The sequence below is a fragment of the Oncorhynchus keta genome, unplaced genomic scaffold (assembly GCF_023373465.1).
Source record: "Oncorhynchus keta strain PuntledgeMale-10-30-2019 unplaced genomic scaffold, Oket_V2 Un_contig_28883_pilon_pilon, whole genome shotgun sequence".
Lineage (NCBI taxonomy): Eukaryota > Metazoa > Chordata > Actinopteri > Salmoniformes > Salmonidae > Oncorhynchus > Oncorhynchus keta.
The window spans coordinates 1-6,291 of NW_026286270.1; the positions used below are offsets into that span (position 1 = coordinate 1).

Sequence of the window (6,291 nt, forward strand, 5' to 3'; positions counted from 1 at the left end):
TAGTCAGTTGGGTTCTACCAAGGACCAGGCCGTTAGTGACCTGATTGGTGTGTAGTCAGTTGGGTTCTACCAAGGACCAGACCGTTAGGACCTGGATTGGTGCGTAGTCAGTTGGGTTCTACCAAGGACCAGGCCGTTAGTGACCTGATTGGTGCGTAGTCAGTTGGGTTCTACCAAGGACCAGACCGCTGATTGGTGTGTAGTCAGTTGGGTTTGGTGACCGCGTAGTCAGTTGGGTTCTACCAGGACCAGGCCGTTAGTGACCTGATTGGTGCGTAGTCAGTTGGGTTCTACCAAGGACCAGGCCGTTAGTGACCTGATTGGTGTGTAGTCAAGACCAGCTGATTGGTGCGTAGTCAGTTGGGTTCACCAAGGACCAGACCATTGGTGATTGGTGCATAGTCAGTTGGGTTCTACCAAGGACCAGGCCGTTAGTGACCTCAGTTGGGTACCAAGGACCAGCCGTTAGTGACCTGATTGGTGTAGTCAGTTGGGTTCTACCAAGGACCAGACGTTAGGACCTGAGTAGTCAGTTGGGTTCTGCAAGGACCAGACCATTAGGACCTGATTGGTGTGTAGTCAGTTGGGTTCTACCAAGGACCAGGCCATTAGGACCTGATTGTGCGTAGTCAGTTGGGTTCTACCAAGGACCAGACCGTTAGTGACCTGATTGGTGTGTAGTCAGCTGGGTTCTACCAAGGACCAGACCATTAGGACCTGATTGGTGTAGTCGTGACCAGACCATTAGGACCTGAGTTGGGTTCTACCAAGGGTCAGACCGTTAGTGACCTGATTGGTGTGTAGTCAGTTGGGTTCTTACCAAGGACCAGACCAATAGGGACTCCGATTGCGCGTGGTCAGTTGGGTTCTACCTCCAAGGACCAGGCCGTTAGTGACCTGATTGGTGTGTAGTCAGTTGGGTTCTACCAAGGACCAGCCGTTAGTGACCTGATTGGTGTGTAGTCAGTTGGGTTCTACCAAGGACCAGACCATTAGGACCTGATTGGTGTGTGTAGTCAGTTGGGTTCTACCAAGGACCAGACCGTTAGTGACCTGATTGGTGCGTAGTCAGTTGGGTTCTACCAAGGACCAGACCATTAGTGACCTGATTGGTGCGTAGTCAGTTGGGTTCTACCAAGGACCAGTTAGGGACCTCATTGGTGCGTAGTCAGTTGGGTTCTACCAAGGACCAGGCCGTTAGGACCTGATTGGTGCGTAGTCAGTTGGGTTCTACCAAGGACCAGGCCGTTAGTGACCTGATTGGTGTGTAGTCAGTTGGGTTCTACCAAGGACCAGGCCGTTGGGGACCCTGGGATTGGTGTGTAGTCAGTTGGGTTCTACCAAGGACCAGACCGTTAGGACCTGATTGGTGTGTAGTCAGTTGGGTTCTACCAAGGACCAGACCATTAGGACCTGATTGGTGTGTAGTCAGTTGTAACAGCCATGTTCAGGAGTTAATTAAAGGAGATGGAAGTTGACTCAGCAGAATGTGACTGTGGTCTTGACTCATGACTGCCGCTGTGGCGGTAATATGGGCACCACAACCGCCCCCAGACACAAATACCAGTATAGGAACGAGTCAACAACACGATTTGGGTTTAACAGAATATGAGCTACATGAAAAGGAGCATTTTTCACGCGACAGTTTTTAGTTTTCTAGGACAACTGACTGAGATCAATGTTACACTGTGCATAGAATGAAAACACCACATCTTCCAATCGAGCATTTTTGAAGGGACAATATACAGTTCATATAACCAATGTTTTAACTCAAGGACTTTGTGAAGGACCTTCACAGGTTCACAGGCCTAATCTTGAAGGATATGGCTTTCACAGAGTACCAGAAGGTCTTCCATCCCCTCCAGTTGACTCCAATCTGTGAGTTCAATCCCACGTATAAAGACCGTTTGGGTTTGAGAAGTAACACGCGTCGTACCAATAACCTCCGACCGCGCTGACCGCACACTTGTGCCTGGTCTCGGCCGAAGGTGGAGAACTTCATACCGCTGTGGTAGGTGAGGGAGTCCCCTTTGTTTCAGCAGGAAACACAGGTCAGATGTTATGGAACCTATCAGAGCCCTGGTCAAAATCCGTCTACTATGTCACGGTGTGATCTAGACCAGCCCCTCCGTCATTTCTATGTAATACTATACACTATGATCTCTAATAAACTGATCCCAGATCAGCTCTAAGATAGTGTATCTGTCACGGTCCCCCCTGTCCTTTCTATGTAATACTATTCATTAGATCTCTAATAAACTGATCCCAGAACTGATCCCAGATCAGCTCTAAGATAGTGTATCTGTACGGTCCCCCCTGTCCTTTTCTATGTAATACTATTCATTAGATCTCTAATAAGATCCCAGAACTGATAGCTCTAAGATAGTGTATCTGTACGGGTATTCACTGGAATCAAACAGAACCGAATGAGGGAACTTAGCTGAACTCTGAACTAATGAATACAGCCCAGATGTTTCTCTAAGGAAGTTCAACTGTTCTCATCTGAACTCTGGACTAATGAATACAGCCCAGATGTTTCTCTAAAGAAGTTTAAACTGTTCTCATCTGAACTAATGAATACAGCCCAGATGTTTCTCTCAGGAAGTTTAAACTGTTCTCACCTGCTCCTCCATCTTTAAAGCCAGTAACCTGGAGTTTGTAGCCATCCAGTTCAGGATCTGTGACTTTGGGAGAGATGGCGAAGGAGGAGTAGAAAGCGTAGGCTTTCTGTCCGTCAAAGTCCTCCATGTCCACCCTCAACTCGTAATTCTTTTTCAGGGTCAGGAGGTAGATGGTGTCCAGGCCTGCATCGAACAGACGAGAGGGAACCTTTTTATTTAGAACAGAGATATTCAACTCTTACCCTTACCAGGTTCACAGGCTGCTGGTTTTCTCTTCTACCTGGTAATTAATATCACCCACCTGGTGTCCCAGGTCTAAACCAGTCCCTGATGAAGAGGAACAATGTGAAAAAATGTAGTGGGCGCTGGCGTCGAGGTCAAGAGTTGAGTTTTTAAAGGATCTCCATTTCTATCATGCAGATGTCTTTGGTCAGCACAGGAGAGTCATGTCTTTGGTCAGCACAGGAGACAGGCACGAAGAGTCAGTCATGTCTTTGGTCAACACGGAGAGTCATGTCTTTGGTCAGCACAGAGAGTCATGTCTTTGGTCAACAGGAGACATGTCTTTGGTCAGCACAGGAGAGTCATGTCTTTGGTCAGCACAGGAGAGTCATGTCTTTGGTCAGCACAGGAGAGTCATGTCTTTGTCAGCACAGGAGATGTCTTTGGTCAGCACATGTCATGTCTTTGGTCAGCACAGGAGAGTCATGTCTTTGGTCACACAGGAGAGTCATGTCTTTGGTCAGCACAGGAGAGTCATGTCTTTGGTCAGCACGAAGAGTCATGTCTTTGAGAGTCATGTCTTTGGTCACAGGAGAGTCATGTCTTTGGTCAGCACAGAGAGTCATGTCTTTGGTCAGGAGAGTCATGTCTTTGGTCAGCACAGGAGAGTCATGTCTTTGTCAGCACGTAAGAGTCATGTCTTTTGGGTCAGCACAGGAGAGTCATGTCTTTGGTCAGCACAGGAGAGTCATGTCTTTGGTCAGCACAGGAGAGTCATGTCCTTTGGTCAGCACAGGAGAGTCATGTCTTTGGTCAGCACAGGGAGAGTCATGTCTTGGTCGCACAGGAGAGTCATGTCTTTGGTCAGCACAGGAGAGTCATGTCTTTGGTCAGCACGGAGAGTCATGTCTTTGGTCAGCACAGGAGAGTCATGTCTTTGGTCAGCACAGGAGAGTCATGTCTTTGGTCAGCACAGGAGAGTCATGTCTTTTGGTCAGCACAGGAGAGTCATGTCTTTGGTCAGCACAGGAGAGTCATGTCTTTGGTCAGCACGGAGAGTCATGTCTTTGGTCAGGGAGAGTCATGTCTTTGGTCAGCACGGAGAGTCATGTCTTTGGTCGGAGAGTCATGTCTTTGGGCACAGGAGAGTCATGTCTTTGGTCAGCACAGGAGAGTCATGTCTTTGGTCAGCACAGGAGAGTCATGTCTTTGGTCAGCACAGGAGAGTCATGTCTTTTGGTCAGCACAGGAGAGTCATGTCTTTGGTCAGCACAGAGTCATGTCTTTGGTCAGCACAGGAGAGTCATGTCTTTGGTCAGCACGGAGAGTCATGTCTTTGGTCAGCACGGAGAGTCATCAGCACGAGAGTCATGTCTTGGTCAGCACAGGAGAGTCATGTCTTTGGTCACACAGGAGAGTCATGTCTTTGGTCAGCACAGGAGAGTCATGTCTTTGGTCAGCAGTCGTGTCTTTGGTCAGAGAGTCATGTCTTTGGTCAGCACAGAGAGAGTCAGGAGATGTCTTTGGTCAGCACAGGAGAGTCATCAGCACAGGAGAGTCTTTGGTCAGCACAGGAGAGTCATGTCTTTGGTCAGCACAGGAGAGTCATGTCTTTGGTCAGCACAGGAGAGTCATGTCTTTGGTCACACAGGAGAGTCATGTCTGTCAGCACAGGAGAGTCATGTCTTTGGTCAGCACAGGAGAGTCATGTCTTTGGTCAGCACAGGAGAGTCATGTCTTTGGTCAGCACAGGAGAGTCATGTCTTTGGTCAGCACAGGAGAGTCATGTCTTTGGTCAGCACAGGAGAGTCATGTCTTTGGTCAGCACAGGAGAGTCATGTCTTTGGTCAGCACAGGAGAGTCATGTCTTTGGTGTCTGTCTTTGGTCAGCACGGAGAGTCATGTCTTTGGTCAGCACAGGAGAGTCATGTCTTTGGTCCTTTTGGGAGGTCATGTCTTTGGTCAGCACAGAGAGTCATGTCTTTGGTCAGCACAGGAGAGTCATGTCTTTGGTCAGCACAGGAGAGTCATGTCTTTGGTCAGCACAGGAGAGTCATGTCTTTGATCGCTGGGAGAGTCATGTCTTTGGTCAGCACAGGAGAGTCATGTCTTTGGTCAGCACAGGAGGTCATGTCTTTGAGTCTGGCACAGAGGTCATGTCTTTGGTCAGCACAGGAGAGTCATGTCTTTGGTCAGCACAGGAGAGTCATGTCTTTGGTCAGCACAGGAGAGTCATGTCTTTGGTCAGCACAGGAGAGTCATGTCTTTGGTCAGCACAGGAGAGTCATGTCTTTGGTCAGCACAGGAGAGTCATGTCTTTGGTCAGCACAGGAGAGTCATGTCTTTGGTCAGCACAGGAGAGTCATGTCTTTGGTCAGCACGGAGAGTCATGTCTTTGGTCAGCACGGAGAGTCATGTCTTTGGTCAGCACGGGAGAGTCATGTCTTTGGTCAGCACGGGAGAGTCATGTCTTTGGTCAGCACAGGAGAGTCATGTCTTTGGTCAGCACAGAGAGTCATGTCTTTGGTCAGCACAGAGAGCTTACTTCATTTGTTTTTGTATATACTGTACCAGTCAAAAGTTTGGTGCTGTTGGAAAATAAATTCCAGTTGAAGCTGGTTGAGAGAATGCAGAGAGTGAACAAAGCTGTCATCAAGGCAAAAGGATGGCTACTTTTTAAACTTTTTTTTTTGGTTACTACATGATTCCATCTGTGTTATTTCATAGTTTTGATGTCTTCACTATTATTCTACAGTGTAGAAAATAAGAAAAACTCTTGAATGAGAAAGGTGTGTCCAAACTCTGTACTGGAAGTGAATATATTATTATATATATTAGTGAGTATATTATTATATATATTTTTGTACATGTCATTTTTGAACTGCTTTGGAGTAGTGTGGGAGGTTGCTTTTCTAGACGCACTGGTTTTACACACAGACTAAAGTGGATTGGCCCTGTTGTGATTTGGCCCTGTTGTGATTTGGCCCTGTTGTGATTTGGCCCTGTTGTGATTTGGCCCTGTTGGGATTTAGCCCTGTTGGGATTTGGCCCTATTGTGATTTAGCCCTGTTGTGATTTGGCCCTGTTGTGATTTGGCCCTGTTGGGATTTGGCCCTGTTGGGATTTGGCCCTGTTGGGATTTGGCCCTGTTGGGATTTGGCCCTGTTGGGATTTGGCCCTGCCTAACTACTGACCGTCACAACAACCTCACTAACAGAGAAGTCAATTTAACAAACCAATGATTAATTTATATTATCCAGGGGTTTTCCATGGATGATCTGTCCTTGATGAGGCTTTTTGAAAGAAGTCCTTTACCCAGCCAGTACTCTCCTGCTGCGTGTCCAAAGCCGTTCTTGTACTGGTCCCATCCTCTGTAGAAGTTCACTGTTCCATCCATCCTCCTCTGAAACACCTGGAAGGAGGGAAGAGGGGGAGATGGAGAGGGAGG

At 47.8% G+C, this 6,291-nt stretch overlaps 1 pseudogene; it reads right to left on the reverse strand.

Annotated features, from left to right (window-relative positions):
• Positions 1 to 1,651: 1,651 nt before the first annotated feature.
• LOC127923222 (microfibril-associated glycoprotein 4-like) lies at positions 1,652 to 6,264 on the reverse strand (annotated as a pseudogene).
• Between the last annotated feature and the right edge of the window lie 27 nt (positions 6,265 to 6,291).